Genomic DNA, 25,603 nt, shown 5'->3' with positions numbered 1-25,603 from the left:
GTGGAAAATTAGTTAGTATTCTTTTAATGTCACGTAAATAGACTATCTAAATTTTACTGACCAATTCATTTCTTTTCGTACTAGGCACATGCTCTACTGCAACAGAGAAAATTAGCGCAACATTGAAAAAAATGCTCCTATCGGAACACAAAAAATTCGATTATGTTCCTTTTTATTTGAAGGACTCTGACTGAAGAATGGGTTACCAGCCGCCTCATTCTACCTTCGTCAGTAAAAGTTTTGGTATGCAAAAATATCGGTACTTTTTTATACTGAGATAGTGGCAATGCCAAGGAGACAGTAAAGTAATAAATTCTGGAAGGTAGTAGACAGTGGACAGTGGTTGTGCTACAGAAAGAGCGAAGAAGATAATGGCAGTGTGAGAGTAAGAGAGGAACAGCATGGCAGTGGAACATAGTTAACAGCGACAGAACACTGTTAGCAAAACAATAAAGAAGATAGTGTCGAGGGGGGGGGGGGAGGAACAAAGAGAAAGTGGAAGTTGGTGAGAGCCAGTGATAATGGGAGACAGATTATGTGATAGTGACAACGAGGGAGAGAGAGATATAGCGACAGTGAGAGGAGGCGGAGGAGATTACTGTTTGACGTCCCGTCGACAACGAGGTCATTAGAGACGGAGCACAAGCTCGGATTAAGGAAGGATGGGGAAGGAAATCGGCCGTGCCCTTTCTAAGGAACCATCCCGGCATTTACCTGAAGCGATTTAGGGAAATCACGGAAAACCTAAATCAGGATGGCCGGACGCGGGATTGAACTGTCGTCCTCCCGAATGCGAGTCCAGTGTGCTAACCACTGGGCCACCTCGCTCGGTGACAGTGAGAAGAGACAGCAACAATACGAAGGAAGGAATTTGATATCAGCAGTAAGAGAGAGCAAGAGGGAGACTGTGATTGAGAGAGGACTATAGTAGTAGGACAGAAAGATGGGGACTGTGCCTGTGACGCAGTTGATAATGACAGAGAGAGACACAAAGAGATAATGACAATGAGTTGGGCAACTGGGACTGGATGAGTGTGAGTGTAGTAAGGAGGAGCTTGTGGGAGTTTGAGGTGAACTGCATGTTAAAAAAACTCGAATTTGTTCGCGTGCCAAAATTTTTGAGAAAATTTTTAGGTGCTGAGGAATGTAGAACGAGGCAGGTGGTACCCAACCTTTCAGTTAGCCTTTTGAATAAACAGGAATATATTAGCATTTTTTGTGCTCCGGTAAGAGCATTTTTCCGTCAGCGTGAACGTAATATAGAAGAACACAACGTATTCAATGAAATCGCTGCTACTCTTCATGACGGCCTCCATATACAAACAGATTTGCCATCGGTCATCGGTTCACCTGAGCACACACTGCAGAATTGCTGAGGTAACTGTACGCACTGCTGCCGAAATGCGTTCCCGCAGCTGCTGCAGATTGCTAATCTTCACCTTGTACACCTGACCCTTGATCTGACCCCAATTCAAAGGCGCTACAAGAGACGAGTGTGCTGGCCCAGAAACTTGGGGAGCCTTGTCCAGCCTCCTGGTATAACTACCGGTCGCAGTGGTGTTACTGTGGTGTCACCGCCAGACACCACACTTGCTAGGTGGTAGCCTTTAAATCGGCCGCGGTCCGTTAGTATACGTCGGACCTGCGTGTCGCCACTATCAGTGATTGCAGACCGAGCGCTGCCACACGGCAGGTCTAGAGCGCCTTCCTAGCACTCGCCCCAGTTGTACAACCGACGTTGCTAGCGATGGTTCACTGACAAAATACGCTCTCATTTGCCGAGACGATAGTTAGCATAGCCTTCAGCTACGTCATTTGCTACGACCTAGCAAGGCGCCATTACCAGTTACTACTGATACTGAATCATGTACAGTCAAGAGCGACGCTCATCATTAATGGATTAAAGTTAAGTATTCCGCCAGCTACGTCCGTTTTTCTAAATTCTAATTTCCTTGTCCTGTTCCAGACCTCACGCCAGCCTGCGTGAGCTAAAACGCGTGCCTTTCGGCTTCCTCTAATACTCACGGTGTTGGCTCTCCTGCCAACCCACAACAGTTACTGACAAATATCGGAAAAAAAAATATGTAACACCCAGACTTAGTGAATCATCGCATTCACAAAAAATAAAAATAGTCCATTGCAACAAAACGTTAATCTCTATCTTTCTGAGGCCTTCAGTGCTCCAGGGGCTGAAAACGATTTCAAGAAAATTTTGCGGTATGTGTTCACTCACATCCAAAACACTAATATGTATGTGTCGAAAGCAGTAACTTTCCCACAATTGATACTGCCGCAGAGAAGAATCGAAAAATGGTTCAATACAGCACAAACGATCAGAAACACTATTACATCTACATCTACATCTACATCCATACTCCGCAAGCCACCTGACGGTGTGTCGCGGAGGGTACCCTCAGTACCTCTATCGGTTCTCCCTTCTATTCCAGTCTCGTATTGTTCGTGGAAAGAAGGATTGTCGGTATGCCTCTGTGTGGGCTCTAATCTCTCTGATTTTATACTCATGGTCTCTTCGCGAGATATACGTAGGAGGGAGCAATATACTGCTTGACTCTTCGGTGAAGGTATGTTCTCGAAACTTTGACAAAAGCCCGTACCGAGCTACTGAGCGTCTCTCCTGCAGAGTCTTTCACTGGAGTTTATCTATCATCTCCGTAACGCTTTCGCGATTACTAAATGATCCTGTAACGAAGCGCGCTGCTCTCCGTTGGATCTTCTCTATGTCTTGTATCAACCCTATCTGGTACGGATCCCACACTGCTGAGCAGTATTCAAGCAGTGGGCGAACAAGCGTACTGTAACCTACTTCCTTTGTTTTCGGATTGCATTTCCTTAGGATTCTTCCAATGAATCTCAGTCTGGCATCTGCTTTACCGACAATCAACATTATATGATCATTCCATTTTAAATCACTCCTAATGCGTACTCCCAGATAATTTATGGTATTAACTGCTTCCAGTTGCTGACCTGCTATTTTGTAGCTAAATGGTAAAGGATCTATCTTTCTGTGTATTCACAGCACATTACACTTGTCTACATTGAGATTCAATTGCCATTCCCTGCACCATGCGTCAATTCGCTGCAGATCCTCCTGCATTTCAGTACAATTTTCCATTGTTACAACCTCTCGATACACCACAGCATCATTTGCAAAAAGCCTCAGTGAACTTCCGATGTCATCCACCAGGTCATTTATGTATATTGTGAATAGCAACGGTCCTATGACACTCCCCTGCGGCACACCTGAAATCACTCTTACTTCGGAAGACTTCTCTCCATTGAGAATAACATGCTGCGTCCTGTTGTCTAGGAACTCTTCAATCCAATCACACAATTGGTCTGATAGTCCATATGCTCTTACTTTGTTTATTAAACGACTGTGGGGAACTGTATCGAACGCCTTGCGGAAGTCAAGAAACACGGCATCTACCTGTGAACCCGTGTCTATGCTAATTAAAGCTATACATGCGAAAATAATCTTACCCTTTTATTCTTTATCAGTAAATCTCTCGCGATTTCATCTGTAGTACCATCAATATGCGGTCCACACACCGCATCGAAATATTTTTACCATTTCAAATACACATTACTTGCGACTCGCAAGCCGACAGTTGTGACCGAGCGGTTCTAAGCGCTTCAGTCCGGAATCGCGCGACCGCTACGGTCGCAGGTTCGAATCCTGCCTCGGGCATGGATCTGTGTGATGTCCTTAGGTTAGTTACGTTTAAGTAGTTCTAAGATCTAGGGGACCGATGACCTCAGATGTTAAGTCCCATAGTGCTCAGAGTCATTTGAACCATTTTTTTGCGACTCGCAAGTATTAGGGAGCGTGGGGGAAACTAGTGGCAGTAAAACAATTTCATCTTGTGTCAACATGTCTCTCTCTTTTCACCATTAAAGCATACAAGATGTCATATCCTCTCTTATACCTACTTGTTACAGGCCATCTCTACCAATTACTCCATCTGTACAACGATGTTTTTGAGTAGGACTCTATCAGGAGCTTTGTGGACCACGACCACTACACCAGTATTAATAACAAAAGGACGTTCAGCACTGGTCGTTTACATAAAAATCTTTAATTTTGTTCTAGATCGATTCCAGTCACTGTGTGACCACCATCAGGGCTATTATTAGAGCCCTGTGGACTCATAAGTACAGGCAGTAAAACTGTAACATCTGCACATATCAGTGCGACAAGTACTCTTCACTGATATATGCAGATATTGCAGTTTTACTGCTTGTATTTATAAGTCCACAGGGCTTTAATACTAGCACTGAGGATGGTCATGCAGTGATTGGACTCGCTTTGCAACCGAAATGAAGATTTCTACTTCAATGACTAATGCTGAACTTCCTTTTGTTATTAATGATTTTGTTATTTCTAACAAGGGAATATCGAAAAAATGGCTCTAAGCACTATGGGACTCAACTGCTGAGGTCATAAGTCCCCTAGAACTTAGAACTACTTAAACCTAACTAACCCAAGGACGACACACACATCCATGCCCGAGGCAGGATTCGAACCTGCGACCGTAGAGGTCGCGCGGTTCCAGACTGTAGCGCCTAGAACCGCACGGCCACTCCGGCCGGCAGGGAATATCGAAAACTGAACACAGATCAAGCATAAAAACAGGAAGAAGGTGTGCCGAACAGTAAAACAAAGAGAAATACATACAGTGAACGTTCCAAGAAGAAGAAGTGCGATATAGCGCAACCTCGCAGAGAAATGTTGCGGTTAGCTGGTTATAGTGTCGGACTACCAAGCGAGCAAGTCGTGATTAAACCTCCGTCATGCCATTTTTTTTTTTTTGTTTTTCGCTGTTCGGTTTATTCAAATTTGTGTCTGTGACATGGTGTAACGTACGTCCGCAACAGCGAGGTATAAGGAAGGGTGCTATAATGACAGTTGATTCTGCACAACTATTCTCTTAGCAGCAGAAGGAAAGTGCCTTTTGAATGGGAACAGCAAACGTTTGATAAATCGACAAATCAGTCGTATCCTCCACCGAAAAATATGTCTGGTGTGTCACACGTGGCATTAGTACGTGTGTCATGTGACAGGGATCATATTGTAGGAACCTCTTCTCGACGCACCTAATTTGTAGGATAGGTAAGTGAGTGAGATACGCCTCCTTGCACGTAATAGGTGTTCGTATGAACGTGAATGTGATCACTCCCAAAGAAGCGATGAAAACATAATAGTTTGTCACATAAGCTGCGACAAATGAACGCAACAGTTTCACAATCACACAGTTTCTCTGTGCTCTGCCAAAATATATGTTTTTAACTTTTTTGTAGTTGCGTTCCGTTTTGGAAGTTTCGTCTCTTGAATTCCTTTGTTGTAAACTGGTTGACACCCGTTTATTTGTTGTTTTCATTTCCGTGAGACGTCTACACTGTATCTCGCCTGCACTCATTGTTCATTACATTACCTTACGACTGTAACGTACTCTTACCACGTGTTTCATATTCTGTAGCCAATGTATACTATGACAACTGTCAAGACTACAGAGGGAGAACAAACATTTCAGCGACCGGATGGACAGTTCATAACGTTGTTAAATTAAATAAATGGCCCGAAGTAGTTTTGAAAACGGCTTGCCCGCTTGGCAATGCAACACCCTGTCCACTTTAGCACGACACCGTTGCTGTTTCAACCTGCTCTTTATTGCACATCTTGTTCTTGGACCGTTCACTGCTTCCATTTTGCTTTCTTTTCATTTCAGCAGACTGTCTTCCTGTTTTCATGCTTGATCTGTGTTCAGTTTTTGACGGGCTATCAACTGGGACATTTTAGCACTAAATCTGAGGGGAGTGCGATGGGGAGATTCCCTTGTAAGTATATGTGGGACACCATGTCTCGCCCTCCCTCCGTATAAATAACAAAATCCATGTATTTTTTTCCAGTGGGTCTGGTAACTCCCTCTCAACATGTAGCACAAGCCTCTCGGTCAATTTGGGAGCAGATGTTGCTATGGATACAGTAGTCCTCTCTTCCTTGTACCTTTCTAGGGAAGTAAACGAGAGATATCCAAGCACTCTGATCTAGTACAAATGTCATAAAAAGATTTCCGCTGCTTCCTGAATATAAATTCAGGCATTCTGTGTTACTATATCGTATCCAGATTTTAGCAAATTTTTGACATTTTCCATATTTCTACGTTTCGTCGATATTTTCCACATTTTTCCATATTCCATATCTGAGACGCCCTCCTAAACCCGCAGGACAGGACAAGAAATTTAAGTTGTGGAAAAGGGCCAAAATAAGCAACTGTCAGTTACACTCGAACATACAACCTTTTATTTGGCCAAAAAACATTACAAGAGCAAAGAAAATTAAAAAAAAATCACAACTTTAGTTTTGGAACTTAATTAGCGGCTGAATGGGCCGTACAATCTCATGGCTTAAGGGCAAGACCACTTTAATTTAAAAACGGCTGAAACCTAATAACTTAAAGCTCAACCAAAATCAGAAATTTAAAAGGCGCAACCTTATCTTAAAACAGTTACTTAATTAGGCTGAAGGCCCAAACAATCTGACGCCTTAATGGCAAAACAACCTTAATCTAATAATCGGCTAGAAGCCATACAAGTACAAACAACGAGAACAAACAAGAAAAAGCAGTACACCCAAGGGAGCTCTGAAGTTCCGAGAGTCGGCCTGGAATTCTAACACTAACGCTCGCTTAGGTGAGACAGGCAGCCCTACCATTGTCGATCCGACGACAACCCAACCGACAAATTTTCACACCACAGCAAGTAATAAAATTAAAATTACCAAATAAGCAGCAACCAGTCGCAAAATGATGTTTTATTTATTTACTTTTGCAAATCGATTTCAACTGATTAACAGCCATCATCGGTGCTTTCAACGAATATGTGCCCTGAGTAGTAACACTGTCTTAAGCAGAGGTCAAGCATAAACTTCAATGGTTAACGGGCGCTGCAGCCTCCACAGCGTTATCCGACTCGACACCCGTGTTCAATGAAGTAGTTAGTATGTAGGGAAATTGTCAAACAGCATAGTTAGTTGTCTTTTAAAAAATATATCCGCCCAATTGTTCATTAGACCATTGTGTAGAGATTTGAGGTAAATCGGTCAAGAGCTTTGAGATTTTTAGTAACGTTTCACCTTTATAATATATAAAGGTATAATACACACACACACACACACACACACACACACACACACACACACACACACACAAACACACACACACACACACACACACACACACAAACACACACACACACACACACACACACACACACACACACACACACACACACACGCTTGTATATTAATATAATATTATACATGTATACTATTGAGACGTATATGTGTAGTTTATAAAGGTAACAGTTTGGAGTAAATTGGTCAAGAAATTCACGAAATGTTTGACAACAGAGTTTCCCATTTATATATTACATATACATTTATACAGTATATTGTGTATATTAAAAGATCGGCTATATTCGTCGAAACGTTCATTATAGTACTGTGTGAAAATTGGAAATAAATTGGTCAGGGACTTTTCGAGATTATGGATAAAAACTTTTCCCATTTATATATTACATATATATTTATGTATTATATATATTAAAATACATATCCTGTGTCTGTCGGAATGTTCATTACAGTATGGTGTAAAAATATAAAGTGAGTGTATCTAGTACTTTCTAAAAGTTTTGGTGACAACGTTAAAGAGTGACTTCTCTCTACATAGTAATATATCACACATATTAAAAATATGTAACCTATATCCGTTTAGATGTATGTTAGAGTCATTTGTAAAATTTTAAAGTAAACCGTTCAAGAATGTTTCGAGATTTTGCTCACAACTTTTCCACTTATATACCCGCAAATTTTTTACGATCGTTCCTAGATATTTAAGCCGCTTATCTCGCTCCAAGATTTTGTTATTCAAGATATTTTTGATGGTGCTGGTTGTATGTCTTGGAAAGCCATCACTTTGTTTTATCTGCAGACAAGATTTAGATTGTAATCCTAGACTAGATCCTATCTTTTCTTACTTATAAACCCTTATCTGAAAGTCTTCTTCATTCTCCGCGCTCAGATTTAGGCCATCTGCTTATAAAATTGCATTTAGTCCAGTGTCTCTGTCTAAATACAGTCCTTTGTTATTTATCATTGTAATAAATGAACCTTTATTCTGAAAATACTCAAGTGAAGATAAATTGAACAATATTCCAGAAGAAGGTTGCGAGTGGATGCCGCTATAAGTCAAATGACAGAGATGTTGTTTTTAATATAATGGCGTCCTGAGCGCTCTGTATCATCCGTGATTTAAGCTGTAAACAGCAACTGATTTCAGAAGCAGTTTTCGATTTGAAGAAAACTATACCTGACATTGCTGTAGCTTTCGATAGGAACAGACGCGTTAGTCAGCCACATGGAGAATTCTGCACTGGATCAACTACACATGGAATGGTTTGTGCTAAGATTATGAAGCTGGGAAAAGCAGCCAAGTAATAAACTAAAGTATGTCGTAATTTCATCGAGCTAATCATTCTGAGGTTCTGCTTAACTCATATCCTTGTTAAGGAATATAATCTTCTTGATGCACTCTCTTGTCTCACGTCTTGCAGAACGTAACCAGGCTATTTTCTTGCTTTCTATTGTATTGTCATTGATATAGAAGTATTTAACCTGAACTATGTTTTTATTTATTAGGAAATGCACTGCTATCAAAGATGGTTCAAATGGCTCTAAGCACTATGGTACTTAAAATCTAGACTTAGAACTACTTTAACTAACCAAAGGACATCACACACATGCATGCCCAAGGCAGGATTCGAACCTGCGACCGCAGCAGCCTGAACAGCCTAGAACCCCTCGGTCATAGGGGCACTGCTATCCTTTACTAACGATATAAAAACCGTTTTTCCATGATTCGGTTTTTTATAACGTTGGGAAGCGATTGGTTTGGAGACGTGTCGATTGCACATCTTGGCGTGCATTTTTTATCACAAGTCGAACCTTGCAATCTAAATTTCTGCTTACGAAGTCCGATCATTGTTTTTCTTTGTGTAATGCGCAATATTCTGTTGCGTTACGCAGGGCTATTTTGGTCAAGTTGGAGATTTAATTTCTTTGGAATCTGAAATTCTAATAATATATGTTTCTCTGTTACGCACCAACTATGGTCGCTATGACGTGTCCCACTTCCGGAAGAGTTAAGTAGAAACAAGCAGCCATTCCATTCATTTATTTTTTTTAAAATGACAAACATATTAAAACCATAAATTATAGCACAAAAGTAACAGCAATTAAACATAAATATACCACTCGAGAATGTTTGTAGTTAAACGAACTGTTGTTTTGCATAGAGCAGTTGCTGCATTCAAAACGCATTATTCGATAAAAACATCATACTGATGAAGATGTAAATGGTTTACGAAAGTCTAATATTAGCGAAAGTCTGAAACACGTCCTTTCGTAAAATAAAAATACACAAAAAGAAGAGCTGCTACCTGCGTAATTGCGTCGAAAAATGTATTACAGATTTCTGATAAACTATGCCGAAAGCTTCCTCGGTGTAAGAACTTCCGTTAGAATGAGAATTTCGTAATGGCGACACCGGGTGGCAACTACGTGCGCTGTTCATTATTCACGGAGAGCAGCGGATGACCCGCTTTATGCAGTCCACGAATCCAAGATGGGTCCCGCGATACGACTTTCGTGCGTAGTCGGACCAATGTAGCGGATTCAATTTATTAACGTCAAAACGGGACGTAAATCAAATCGGACATATTTATGCGTAGCGCCACAGCGCAGGTTTTCGGATGCTGATAACTTTGTCATTGTGGATGCTCCGTGGGAAAATTATATTCAGGCGGTGAAATATGCGCTGCATAGGACGCCTGGAAAACTCCACACAACTTTCACCTGGCCATTGTAGACGATATGCCAGTAAAAGCGAGTAAGACGTTCGCCTCTGCTGGCTATGTCTTTAAAATTAATGTACAGTTCCTTCCGTATATTGATAGTGTTAGCGACTGCTATAGAGAATAGTATTACATACAAGGTAAACCAGATTTCAATGGACGAAATTTTTAATTTTTTCCCGCTCTCTCTCTCCTCCGTTTTTTTTTTATTTTTATTTTTATTTTTTTTTTAAGGTAGCGTCTGTCTATCAGTCTACTGCTTCCTTTGATGCGGCCCACTACGAATTCCCCTCCTGTGGAAACATCATCCTGTCCCTTCTTCTTGTCTGTGTTTTCTGAACTTTCGTTTTTTCGACGATTCTGCAGAGAACTACCTCATTGCTTATCGTATCAGTCCACCTACCTTTCAATTTATTTTTGCTGCATCACATCTCAAACGCATCGATTCTTTTGCAGTTCTCCACAGGACCATGATTCATTGCCGTACAATATCGTGCTCCAATCGTACATACTCAAATATTTATTCTTCAGATTGTAAGGTGTCAGGCAAATCCAACACCTTCCGTGAAAACCCTGACATGATAAGCAAATCCAGTAGAATGTCACATAGCTCCGAATAAATCGTGACATTAAATTAACCAAAGTAATACGAGTAACGAGTGACCAAATGGAATACCACAGACTAACACAAGAATGCCTAAATGCACGTCATACCTTCCCACCGTCAGACAGACACAGTTCCGAGGGGAGAAACGAGAACAGAAGCCGAGAGCAGAACCGTGTTAAGCTAGAATGCCCTACGATAAGGGACGGACACCCATGTCGCCAGCTAACCACCAGGACAACCCCCCAGCCCATGTTAAAAGCTAGAGCCCTCCAGAAGAACAGTGTAGATCTTACGATAACACTGAAAAGGCCACACCAGCCGCAAGTTTTAGCGTGAGACTTTTTCGCATCTCTGTTACGTTGCAAACCTAAAAAACATTGCCCCACCACGAAACGTAATCGCCAGGACCACCCCCAGCCCATGTTAAAAGTTAAAGTCCTCCAGAAGAACAGTATAGATCTTACGATAACACAAAAAGGGCAACACCAGCCGCAAGTTTTAGCGAAAGACCTTTTCGCCTCTCTGTTACGTTGCAAACGTTAAAAACATTGCCCCACCACGAAAAGTAACCACCAGGACCACCCCCCAGCCCATGTTAAAAGATAGAGCCCTCCAGAAGAACAGTATAGATCGTACGATAACACTAAAAGGGCCACACCAGCCGCAAGTTTTAGCGTGAGACTTTTTCACGTCTCTGTTAAGTTGCAAACGTTAAAAACATTACCCACCACGAAAAGTATAGCGTTTCTCATTGGATAGAATTTTTGTAGGTGGAGCATAAGGTTAACATTGAGACCTTGATTGGTCAGATGAAAACATAGCCAGATAGTTTTTTTTTTAAACCAACTTCGGTAAATTGTAGTAAGGAGAAGTCAGGAGAGAGTTGCTTCCGAGACGGCGAGCTGTATGGAGCTGCGCCGGCCGTCGCCCCCTGACGAACACCGACAAGGTAATGAACGCACGCGATGCCGCATTTTTGAGAGCATGAAGCTTCACTCAGAACTGCAGAAGTCTCATCTGTTACATCCCCTTTTTACGTAATACTAGTGTCGATCGACAATTAAAGCTCATGGTATTCACATTTGCTACATAAGTTAAAATCTGAAACGTGATGATTTTCTGTTATATAATTATTGAGAAGCCACATCAGCCACTGTAATTTACGACAAGTTAGATAAGTAATTAAAGATAATTGAGGGTCACTGTAGACCATTTTGATAGTTTTCTCTTTTGTGAAACTTAATTTAAACCTAGTTATAGATGTGATATGGCATAGGTCATCCTTCGATCCATTGTAGAACTTCGAGAGCCACTCAGGGAATATTCGTTCACATTTTTGTTGAACGCAGTTGGTTTTTATCATCATGTATTAAAATGTTTCCTTTTATCAATAGTGCAATTTATAAACAATGTTTTGTGAGTAGAATAAAATTTCCAATGGTAAACTTAACTGCTTTTTCGACGTTATTTTACCAGCTAACTAAAAATAGGAAAGCCTTGAACCCCATCCACTAAATTTAGTTAGTATTAAGATTCTTTTACAGGGAGTGCAGTGGAGCTGATGCAGAAATCATTAAGTATTTGGTTATATCATCGCTAGTCTCACTGAACTCTTCTGAACTCTACATGTCATGTGTGGTCTGATGTCTTCTTTCCAGTAATAGGTCCCAGGTTCAGAGTAGTCAATTCCCTAAAAAACACACTCAGAGCGTTGTTGCGCGAAAGTGGTAGGGAGACACGACTTAGAACAAATAGACGCCATGCAAAATGTTAGAGAATGGCGACCGTGCCAGGACGGTAAAATACCATGATTGAAGGTCGACCACATGCTTAACTAGGTCAGAAAAATATCTTGTTGAAAAATTTTTGTAACAAAATTTTTTTCCTTAAAGTTATACATAGTCGAAAACAGTAGCTGCAGCGATAGATAGTAAGAAAGTATTCAATAGAAAGTGAGACATTCTAGCAGAGACAATAGCATAATTAAGTTATGAATTTTAATATCGTTAGAATTAAGTTTTCTCTCCAATGCAAGCGCAGAGGTGGTGGATACATCGTTGACAAGTTGGTTCTGACCCAACGAGTAAGTGAATGGATTGTCAAGTCGTGTGTGCAAAAAGTTTATGAAACGCGTGAGATCGTATGAGCGCATGTTGACGCGAAGTAGGGTGCGTGAATTGCATTTAAAACAGAAAATAAGGGATTCGGAAAGGTTAGCAATGGCAGATCGAGACCTTGACCGAATTGAGGTAGAGACCCAACATGAAGATGGACAGAGAATAGAGGACAGTACAACAGACGATGCAGTATCGCGAGAAATAGGACAGATAACGCACCATAACGAGGGTAATGTACGCCAAGGCACAGAAAGCCTAGGTCAGCATACGTCAGAGGAGCAGGAAAGTAGAGAGAGAGCCGATGAGGATTCTAACTTGCGTCTTGAATACGTAGAACCCATAGTACTTGTAATCAGAGCTCTCTCACCACAGAGTACAAGGTATTCGAGCAGAAACGTGTCACCGCACAGTTCAATGCAATCGGTTGCAAACCAACACTTGGGCGAAAACACAGAGCGTAGGACGTCGGAAGAAACGCAATAGGACCCACCAATCTGGCAGAATTATTACAATTAATGACGGAAACCATGACAAGAGAAAATAAAGAAATTGCGAACCAAATTAAAATTCAGAATGCAGAAACGATGAAACAAATTGCAGAAACCACGAGACAAATGCGTGAGATTAAAGAACAAAACAAAAAAATTCAGTTGCACCTAAGTCGTATTGAAGACGAGGCAAAAGAATCTCGAGAAGTGATAGGAAACTTTATAACAAGTCACAATCAATTGAGAACAGGCATTGACAAGGTACAAGCGGACGTACAAACATTGCGTAATGACACTCAGTACGAGATCAAAACATTACGTAACAACACCCAGGGAGAAGTCAATAAACTAGAGAAACAGATAAACGTAATTACTCGACAAGCAGCAGGTACAGCGCGTGAAATTGTTGAAAACAGTGTGTTACGCAAAAGTATCACAAAAGCAGCGCTGAAAAGATATGATAACCGCATAGTCAAAATAGAAGCGCAAACGAAGCGACAATTTCAGAAATTGCAAACAGAGTTGTTTCAAACCATTGAAGAGCCTATTGAACAGGATCGAACAAGCACTGAGTCTGCAACCACATCCGTATCTGTAACAGCACCGGAAAAACAAGCAATTAACGAAGATATCATGCATTTTAGATTCCAATCACAGGCGGAAAATAACATACGTGAAATCAGACAGCCTGCACCGCAACAAACACGTTTCGAAATTCTTGATGAACAAACGGCACCACAAACACATGCAGAACCACAAATGTATGTGTCAAGACAATTTGGATCGTGCAATGAAGCAGCAAGGTTAGGCAGACAAGACACCGAACCAATACCTGATAATGGAAAGCCAGGTCGCGAAGAGTACAGTGCAATGCATTCAGCTACACGTTCACAACCGATGGAAGAAAATTATTGCGTACCACTCCAACGATACTACGCAAGGGTAGGTGAAAGTTACAGTGGACAATATCCAATGGATCTACCACAACCGGAAAGAATGACGGGATAAATGATCAGAAACAAAAGTGGCGAAGAATCGCGAATTTCATATGGAACTATGACGAAGTACGACAACGATCATTTCCTCACACTCAGAAAATTTCAACACTTTCGAGAAGGAAACTCATTACATCCACGAACGTTTATTGATCAATTCCGAGTAGGATTACCAGAACACTGGACGCTAGCACACAAATTAGACTTTATATGTGCACACATGTCAGAAACAGTCGCAGAAACCATGCAAAATGTTGCAGCGACATGCCAATCGCACGAAGATTTCAGAGAGAAGTTTCTCTCACGATATTGGTCCAGCGAAGCACAGAACAGAGTGAAGTACGAATTATTACAGAACCCATATTTTGAAAATTCAGGAGAGAAGAGTCCCGTGAAATTTTTCGAATTAATTTCAAAGAAAAATCAATTCTTAGATGTACCATACAGTGACGAAGAGTTGATAAAATTATGCGGGATGAAGTTACCAATGAAATACCAGCAATCATTAGTAGGTCGCGGAGGCTATGACGTAGAAGCATTTAAAGGTATTCTAAGGGAACTAGAGTTCATATTTTCGGAAGATGACGCAAGAAAAAGAAGCGCACGTGAAAACGAAAGCAAAATTCTGTGGAATCCACAAGACACAGTACGAAGAAACAATAATTACGAACCACGTGATAAATTCGCACCAAGAAACGACAATAGATTTCAACAAAGAACCGGTTATGGATTTAGAAGAGAATATGGCAATAACTATAATTCATCCAGGAACGGCAACAACTATTACAGAGGGAATAATGACAACCAGAACGGGTATTGGAGCGCCAATAGACCGACAAATTATCAACAAAGAAACCAATATCAACAAGCGGAGCAAGAAAAGAGAATACAGATAGAAGAGGTGGAGGTAAGAGCACCAAACCCCGAAAAACGTTCGAATTGACAGCTAAGCACCCATGACAAAGAGAATGACGCACCGACCCAGGACAATTGCAGCACCTTGAACAGAGAAGTAAATACCTTATCACGAGAAGAGAAGAAGGAAGAAACAAATCCGCAGGGACTAGATGAAAACGAAGACAGGAAAATAACAATATCGTGTTGGGACGAAATTAATTGGGAGAATACTGACGAGGAAGATGAATTACCAGAGGCATGCACAACGAATGTAGGAGGAAAGGACGAAGTAATGAGTATTGCAGAGCTATTTGAGATGGAAACCAGGGAAAGCGAATTCAATGAGGATAATGTGCAGTCGACCGAAGTTGAAAATAAGTTACTAGTGGACACACAACCCAACGTATATAATGAAGGAAGTTATGAAGTGATAATTAGAGCATTTAGATGCGATTATGTGGAAGTAGCGACGAAGAAGGAGAAGATAGACGAGGATGACGAAAAAGTAGAGGATGTTGAAGAAAGCGTAAATGAAGGAAGAAATAGAGAACAGGAAATAAAAGAGAGAGAAGTAGCAGTCGAAGCTTATCCTACAGAAAGATCGAATTCACAAGGGAAATTCCTGAAAAGACTCATGTATGATTCAGTGGAGGATTCGTTGATGCAAGAAGAAGAAGAACAGAACCAACCCTTCCAAATTCAACCAATTGTGAAGGCCATGGTAAAGCATATGCCAGTCAATATTGTAATTGATAAAGGAAGTGAACTGACTGCGATCTCAGAAAATTTATTCATGCAGTGTAATGCCAATGAGGAATTGCCAGTTCTGAAAACACGTAAGATTAAAGTAAGAGGTCCTATTAGAAACAATACTGCGGAAGTTACGAGACAAACAAGGTTAACTCTTTCGTGTCAAGGTCGAAAGATCTAAGCCAACTTCATGATTATACCTAAACTAACTGTAGATTTGATTATAAGGGGCAGATTTTTTAAATGAGAGACGAGCGATAATAGATATGGGGAAAGGTAGCGTAACATTCAGGAATGTCACACTTCTCTTTGAGCAAAAGCTAAAATTAGAAGAAATACCAGTTACAAACAAACAATTAAGAATGATGCGAGATAAAGAGGATGAAGAATTAGAATTGTGTGCACAAAAGGGGGAGTCGCCTCGACTCATGTTATAAGTCCATAAAGAAATCGCCGAAAAACTGCAAGAAGTTCAAGGTATTTCGGAACACAGTAAAAGAGAACTAGAGGGTGTTTTACGAGATAAAGCAGAGGGATTTTTACCTAAGACTGGCAGTATTAAACACTTTCAGTACCAATTTGAAGATTAATTTTATTACTGGTAAATAACCAGCACAATATTTCAAGATTATGTTGCAGATAAGGTTGTCAGGAGAAAGAAGAATGAAGAGAGAGGAAGGTGGGAAAAAGAAAGTAGTTTCAATAAAAACAAAAACAAAAATAACACCAATAGTACCATACATTAAGGTGAATGGATAAAATGTTGATAGTCTAACAGCATGAAATACTAAAATGCTACACACCACGACACTACACAAAAATAAAAAACGAATTAGAGGATTCTTGTAGAAGTTAAGACTCAAAATATCTTAGAATTATAACATGGAAAGGGCGCTGAAATTTGTAAAGCTTTTTAAGAAGGTGTAAAACAATGTAGGTACTAGACATATGTTAGATGATTATAAGTAAAACTTTTTGTAAGAACCATTGTAAAAACTCCAGCAAAGACCAGATGCAACAAGCCACAAGTTGCAACGCGAGAAGTCTCAGGAAAGAAAAGGACGTAATTAGCAAGACATGATTCCTACAAGGCAGAAGCGTCGAGAGAAGGGAAAGGACAGCGATACCAACAGAGGGCCCTTGTATCTGATGTGGGCAGTAAATCTACCTGCTGAGTGGAACCCTGCTGTGACAGAACATGGAAGGTCAAGAGGGTCTTGGGACGCCCCGACTCAGCGGAGCGAGCAAAAAACGGCCCGACAAGATGACCGCTTGGGCAAGCCACCACTGGCAAAAAGAAAAAAAAAGTGTAAAAGTCACAATACTGCTATGAAACAGCACGCTAATGCACGAAACTGAAGAAAACTTCCACAAAGTAATAATGACACGCCCAAACTATTTATCAAACTGTTACTAAGAGGAAAACTTCAAAGTGACTAGTTATCAATAAATATTTCCATATCCTGCCCAAAGAAGAACCAAGAAGCAGAGAAAAAGCAGGAAGAACAGAAGTTGAAGATTCGCAAGATTGAGACCAAGAAAGAAGATGGGTGAAGAATAGACGACATAACTTCCCAAATCCCTATCCTATTGTAAACTAGTCGTCTGTGAAGTATTACAACGAAAAACGACCGCTTTCAGCGACACATAACGATGACTTTCATGCATACAAAGCCAGTAAACCACGTGATTCTGCACTCACAGCTCCATTCCATTATGGGACCTCCGCAACAGCAACACACACTTGAAAAGCCAACAAGGAACGATGAACGAAGCTGTATATCAAATACTTGCCCACATCCATCTCGCTCAAGTCGATCACCTTCGTGCAAAAACATTCGCCAACCTCATGCTTAAACATTCATAGGATTGTGTGAATGTGTGAAATCAAATTATGTGATGTAGGAAATGTGCAAAGGAAACGTGTGAAAAACTAAACAAGTTAAGCACACCAGACAGCTAATAAACTACAAAATAACAGTCATTGACTATGGACTTAAGTAAAAAATAGACTGTCGATAAAAATAAGTCATTAGTTCTGAAATGGACAGTATATAAAGAACAAAAGTAAGGCATAATAAACACTAAAACTATATGCCACTTATTTTCTCCTCATAAAAATAAAATAATAACTATTTTCTCCTTATAAAAACAAAGAATAAAAAATTACCTTCTCGGATGTTTTCCCTTTTTTTTAACATTTGTACCATTTGTTAGGATAATATCTCAATACTTGTGTATGTATGTTTCTTTGTCAAATCAATTCTTGGAAATAATTCTTATTTGTTAGTGTAACAACGTTGAAATGAGTGTCTAGAAACAAAAACATTTTACTTGTACATGATACTTTAGAAAATGTGTTAGGAATAGCTTTTACTTAATTACTACATTTATAAAAAAAATATTTCTAAGAAAATCGATATGAAAGACTCCTCACTTACAATAACAAACTTCTTAAAAAACAAACTTCACACTTAAATAAAGAAAGAAAATAACTAAAAAATAATAATTATAACAGAATAAAAATATTCTTCTCTTGTCAATATAAACATATTTTTGAGAATAATGTGCAAAAATATAAAAATATAAATTAGCAATACAAAGTAGCATAGAAGCAGAATAATGTGGCTGAACAGTAGGCAACAAAATTTAGATAAAGGAATAATTTTTGACTGACTTAGACAACGATTCAATCATTGCCTAAATTCAGTGCAAAAATTAAGTTCGAAGGGTGGTGATATGTAAGGTGTCAGGCAAATCCAACACCTTCCATGGAAATCCTGACATGATAAGCGAATCCAGTAGAATGTCACATAGCTCCGAATAAATCGTGACATTAAATTAACCAAAGTAATAAGAGTAACAAGTGAGCAAATGGAATACCACAGACTAACCAAAGAATGCCTAAATGCAAGTCATACCTTTCCACCGTGAGACAGACGCAGTTCCGAGGGGGGAAACGAGAACAGAAGCCGAGAGCAGAACCGTGTTAAGCTAGAATGCCCTACGATAAGGGACGGACACCCACGTCGTCAGCTAACCGCCAGGACCACCCCCCAGCCCATGTTAAAAACTAGAGCCCTCCAGAAGAACAGTATAGATCTTACAATAACACAAAAAGGGCAACACCAGCCGCAAGTTTTAGCGTGAGACTTTTTCGCGTCCCTGTTACGTTGCAAACGTTAAAAACATTGCCCCATCACGAAAAGTAACCACAAGGACCACTCCCCAGCCCATGTTAAAAGATAGAGCCCTCCAGAAGAACAGTATAGATCGTACGATAACACTAAAAGGGCCACACCAGCCGCAAGTTTTAGCGTGAGACTTTTTCACGTCTCTGTTAAGTTGCAAACGTTAAAAACATTACCCCACCACGAAAAGTATAGCGTTTCTCATTGGATAGAATTTTTGTAGGTGGAGCATAAGGTTAACATTGAGACCTTGATTGGTCAGATGAAAACATAGCCAGATAGTTTTTTTTTTAAACCAACTTCGGTAAATTGTAGTAAGGAGAAGTCAGGAGAGAGTTGCTTCCGAGACGGCGAGCTGTATGGAGCTGCGCCGGCCGTCGCCCCCTGACGAACACCGACAAGGTAATGAACGCACGCGATGCCGCATTTTTGAGAGCATGAAGCTTCACTCAGAACTGCAGAAGTCTCATCTGTTACATCCCCTTTTTACGTAATACTAGATAAAGCTCATGGTATTCACATTTGCTACATAAGTTAAAATCTGAAACGTGATGATTTTCTGTTATATAATTATTGAGAAGCCACATCAGCCACTGTAATTTACGACAAGTTAGATAAGTAATTAAAGATAATTGAGGGTCACTGTAGACCATTTTGATAGTTTTCTCTTTTGTGAAACTTAATTTAAACCTAGTTATAGATGTGATATGGCATAGGTCATCCTTCGATCCATTGTAGAACTTCGAGAGCCACTCAGGGAATATTCGTTCACATTTTTGTTGAACGCAGTTGGTTTTTATCATCATGTATTAAAATGTTTCCTTTTATCAATAGTGCAATTTATAAACAATGTTTTGTGAGTAGAATAAAATTTCCAATGGTAAACTTAACTGCTTTTTCGACGTAATTTTACCAGCTAACTAAAAATAGGAAAGCCTTGAACCCCATCCACTAAATTTAGTTAGTATTAAGATTCTTTTACAGGGAGTGCAGTGGAGCTGATGCAGAAATCATTAAGTATTTGGTTATATCATCGCTAGTCTCACTGAACTCTTCTGAACTCTACATGTCATGTGTGGTCTGATGTCTTCTTTCCAGTAATAGGTCCCAGGTTCAGAGTAGTCAATTCCCTAAAAAACACACTCAGAGCGTTGTTGCGCGAAAGTGGTAGGGAGACACGACTTAGAACAAATAGACGCCATGCAAAATGTTAGAGAATGGCGACCGTGCCAGGACGGTAAAATACCATGATTGAAGGTCGACCACATGCTTAACTAGGTCAGAAAAATATCTTGTTGAAAAATTTTTGTAACAAAATTTTTTTCCTTAAAGTTATACATAGTCGAAAACAGTAGCTGCAGCGATAGATAGTAAGAAAGTATTCAATAGAAAGTGAGACATTCTAGCAGAGACAATAGCATAATTAAGTTATGAATTTTAATATCGTTAGAATTAAGTTTTCTCTCCAATGCAAGCGCAGAGGTGGTGGATACATCGTTGACAAGTTGGTTCTGACCCAACGAGTAAGTGAATGGATTGTCAAGTCGTGTGTGCAAAAAGTTTATGAAACGCGTGAGATCGTATGAGCGCATGTTGACGCGAAGTAGGGTGCGTGAATTGCATTTAAAACAGAAAATAAGGGATTCGGAAAGGTTAGCAATGGCAGATCGAGACCTTGACCGAATTGAGGTAGAGACCCAACATGAAGATGGACAGAGAATAGAGGACAGTACAACAGACGATGCAGTATCGCGAGAAATAGGACAGATAACGCACCATAACGAGGGTAATGTACGCCAAGGCACAGAAAGCCTAGGTCAGCATACGTCAGAGGAGCAGGAAAGTAGAGAGACAGCCGATGAGGATTCTAACTTGCGTCTTGAATACGTAGAACCCATAGTACTTGTAATCAGAGCTCTCTCACCACAGAGTACAAGGTATTCGAGCAGAAACGTGTCACCGCACAGTTCAATGCAATCGGTTGCAAACCAACACTTGGGCGAAAACACAGAGCGTAGGACGTCGGAAGAAACGCAATGGGACCCACCAATCTGGCAGAATTATTACAATTAATGACGGAAACCATGACAAGAGAAAATAAAGAAATTGCGAACCAAATTAAAATTCAGAATGCAGAAACGATGAAACAAATTGCAGAAACCACGAGACAAATGCGTGAGATTAAAGAACAAAACAAAAAAATTCAGTTACACCTAAGTCGTATTGAAGACGAGGCAAAAGAATCTCGAGAAGTGATAGGAAACTTTATAACAAGTCACAATCAATTGAGAACAGGCATTGACAAGGTACAAGCGGACGTACAAACATTGCGTAATGACACTCAGTACGAGATCAAAACATTACGTAACAACACCCAGGGAGAAGTCAATAAACTAGAGAAACAGATAAACGTAATTACTCGACAAGCAGCAGGTACAGCGCGTGAAATTGTTGAAAACAGTGTGTTACGCAAAAGTATCACAAAAGCAGCGCTGAAAAGATATGATAACCGCATAGTCAAAATAGAAGCGCAAACGAAGCGACAATTTCAGAAATTGCAAACAGAGTTGTTTCAAACCATTGAAGAGCCTATTGAACAGGATCGAACAAGCACTGAGTCTGCAACCACATCCGTATCTGTAACAGCACCGGAAAAACAAGCAATTAACGAAGATATCATGCATTTTAGATTCCAATCACAGGCGGAAAATAACATACGTGAAATCAGACAGCCTGCACCGCAACAAACACGTTTCGAAATTCTTGATGAACAAACGGCACCACAAACACATGCAGAACCACAAATGTATGTGTCAAGACAATTTGGATCGTGCAATGAAGCAGCAAGGTTAGGCGGACAAGACACCGAACCAATACCTGATAATGGAAAGCCAGGTCGCGAAGAGTACAGTGCAATGCATTCAGCTACACGTTCACAACCGATGGAAGAAAATTATTGCGTACCACTCCAACGATACTACGCAAGGGTAGGTGAAAGTTACAGTGGACAATATCCAATGGATCTACCACAACCGGAAAGAATGACGGGATAAATGATCAGAAACAAAAGTGGCGAAGAATCGCGAATTTCATATGGAACTATGACGAAGTACGACAACGATCATTTCCTCACACTCAGAAAATTTCAACACTTTCGAGAAGGAAACTCATTACATCCACGAACTTTTATTGATCAATTCCGAGTAGGATTACCAGAACACTGGACGCTAGCACACAAATTAGACTTTATATGTGCACACATGTCAGAAACAGTCGCAGAAACCATGCAAAATGTTGCAGCGACATGCCAATCGCACGAAGATTTCAGAGAGAAGTTTCTCTCACGATATTGGTCCAGCGAAGCACAGAACAGAGTGAAGTACGAATTATTACAGAACCCATATTTTGAAAATTCAGGAGAGAAGAGTCCCGTGAAATTTTTCGAATTAATTTCAAAGAAAAATCAATTCTTAGATGTACCATACAGTGACGAAGAGTTGATAAAATTATGCGGGATGAAGTTACCAATGAAATACCAGCAATCATTAGTAGGTCGCGGAGGCTATGACGTAGAAGCATTTAAAGGTATTCTAAGGGAACTAGAGTTCATATTTTCGGAAGATGACGCAAGAAAAAGAAGCGCACGTGAAAACGAAAGCAAAATTCTGTGGAATCCACAAGACACAGTACGAAGAAACAATAATTACGAACCACGTGATAAATTCGCACCAAGAAACGACAATAGATTTCAACAAAGAACCGGTTATGGATTTAGAAGAGAATATGGCAATAACTATAATTCATCCAGGAACGGCAACAACTATTACAGAGGGAATAATGACAACCAGAACGGGTATTGGAGCGCCAATAGACCGACAAATTATCAACAAAGAAACCAATATCAACAAGCGGAGCAAGAAAAGAGAATACAGATAGAAGAGGTGGAGGTAAGAGCACCAAACCCCGAAAAACGTTCGAATTGACAGCTAAGCACCCATGACAAAGAGAATGACGCACCGACCCAGGACAATTGCAGCACCTTGAACAGAGAAGTAAATACCTTATCACGAGAAGAGAAGAAGGAAGAAACAAATCCGCAGGGACTAGATGAAAACGAAGACAGGAAAATAACAATATCGTGTTGGGACGAAATTAATTGGGAGAATACTGACGAGGAAGATGAATTACCAGAGGCATGCACAACGAATGTAGGAGGAAAGGACGAAGTAATGAGTATTGCAGAGCTATTTGAGATGGAAACCAGGGAAAGCGAATTCAATGAGGATAATGTGCAGTCGACCGAAGTTGAAAATAAGTTACTAGTGGACACACAACCCAACGTATATAATGAAGGAAGTTATGAAGTGATAATTAGAGCATTTAGATGCGATTATGTGGAAGTAGCGACGAAGAAGGAGAAGATAGACGAGGATGACGAAAAAGTAGAGGATGTTGAAGAAAGCGTAAATGAAGGAAGAAATAGAGAACAGGAAATAAAAGAGAGAGAAGTAGCAGTCGAAGCTTATCCTACAGAAAGATCGAATTCACAAGGGAAATTCCTGAAAAGACTCATGTATGATTCAGTGGAGGATTCGTTGATGCAAGAAGAAGAAGAACAGAACCAACCCTTCCAAATTCAACCAATTGTGAAGGCCATGGTAAAGCATATGCCAGTCAATATTGTAATTGATAAAGGAAGTGAACTGACTGCGATCTCAGAAAATTTATTCATGCAGTGTAATGCCAATGAGGAATTGCCAGTTCTGAAAACACGTAAGATTAAAGTAAGAGGTCCTATTAGAAACAATACTGCGGAAGTTACGAGACAAACAAGGTTAACTCTTTCGTGTCAAGGTCGAAAGATCTAAGCCAACTTCATGATTATACCTAAACTAACTGTAGATTTGATTATAAGGGGCAGATTTTTTAAATGAGAGACGAGCGATAATAGATATGGGGAAAGGTAGCGTAACATTCAGGAATGTCACACTTCTCTTTGAGCAAAAGCTAAAATTAGAAGAAATACCAGTTACAAACAAACAATTAAGAATGATGCGAGATAAAGAGGATGAAGAATTAGAATTGTGTGCACAAAAGGGGGAGTCGCCTCGACTCATGTTATAAGTCCATAAAGAAATCGCCGAAAAACTGCAAGAAGTTCAAGGTATTTCGGAACACAGTAAAAGAGAACTAGAGGGTGTTTTACGAGATAAAGCAGAGGGATTTTTACCTAAGACTGGCAGTATTAAACACTTTCAGTACCAATTTGAAGATTAATTTTATTACTGGTAAATAACCAGCACAATATTTCAAGATTATGTTGCAGATAAGGTTGTCAGGAGAAAGAAGAATGAAGAGAGAGGAAGGTGGGAAAAAGAAAGTAGTTTCAATAAAAACAAAAACAAAAATAACACCAATAGTACCATACATTAAGGTGAATGGATAAAATGTTGATACTCTAACAGCATGAAATACTAAAATGCTACACACCACGACACTACACAAAAATAAAAAACGAATTAGAGGATTCTTGTAGAAGTTAAGACTCAAAATATCTTAGAATTATAACATGGAAAGGGCGCTGAAATTTGTAAAGCTTTTTAAGAAGGTGTAAAACAATGTAGGTACTAGACATATGTTAGATGATTATAAGTAAAACTTTTTGTAAGAACCATTGTAAAAACTCCAGCAAAGACCAGATGCAACAAGCCACAAGTTGCAACGCGAGAAGTCTCAGGAAAGAAAAGGACGTAATTAGCAAGATATGATTCCTACAAGGCAGAAGCGTCGAGAGAAGGGAAAGGACAGCGATACCAACAGAGGGCCCTTGTATCTGATGTGGGCAGTAAATCTACCTGCTGAGTGGAACCCTGCTGTGACAGAACATGGAAGGTCAAGAGGGTCTTGGGACACCCCGACTCAGCGGAGCGAGCAAAAAACGGCCCGACAAGATGACCGCTTGGGCAAGCCACCACTGGCAAAAAGAAAAAAAAAAGTGTAAAAGTCACAATACTGCTATGAAACAGCACGCTAATGCACGAAACTGAAGAAAACTTCCACAAAGTAAAAATGACACGCCCAAACTATTTATCAAACTGTTACTAAGAGGAAAACTTCAAAGTGACTAGTTATCAATAAATATTTCCATATCCTGCCCAAAGAAGAACCAAGAAGCAGAGAAAAAGCAGGAAGAACAGAAGTTGAAGATTCGCAAGATTGAGACCAAGAAAGAAGATGGGTGAAGAATAGACGACATAACTTCCCAAATCCCTATCCTATTGTAAACTAGTCGTCTGTGAAGTATTACAACGAAAAACGACCGCTTTCAGCGACACATAACGATGACTTTCATGCATACAAAGCCAGTAAACCACGTGATTCTGCACTCACAGCTCCATTCCATTATGGGACCTCCGCAACAGCAACACACACTTGAAAAGCCAACAAGGAACGATGAACGAAGCTGTATATCAAATACTTGCCCACATCCATCTCGCTCAAGTCGATCACCTTCGTGCAAAAACATTCGCCAACCTCATGCTTAAACATTCATAGGATTGTGTGAATGTGTGAAATCAAATTATGTGATGTAGGAAATGTGCAAAGGAAACGTGTGAAAAACTAAACA

This window comes from Schistocerca cancellata, chromosome 10 (genome assembly GCF_023864275.1).
Source record: "Schistocerca cancellata isolate TAMUIC-IGC-003103 chromosome 10, iqSchCanc2.1, whole genome shotgun sequence".
NCBI lineage: Eukaryota > Metazoa > Arthropoda > Insecta > Orthoptera > Acrididae > Schistocerca > Schistocerca cancellata.
The sequence above is the reverse complement of the archived record's forward strand: the minus strand, read 5'-3'. Positions refer to the sequence as shown.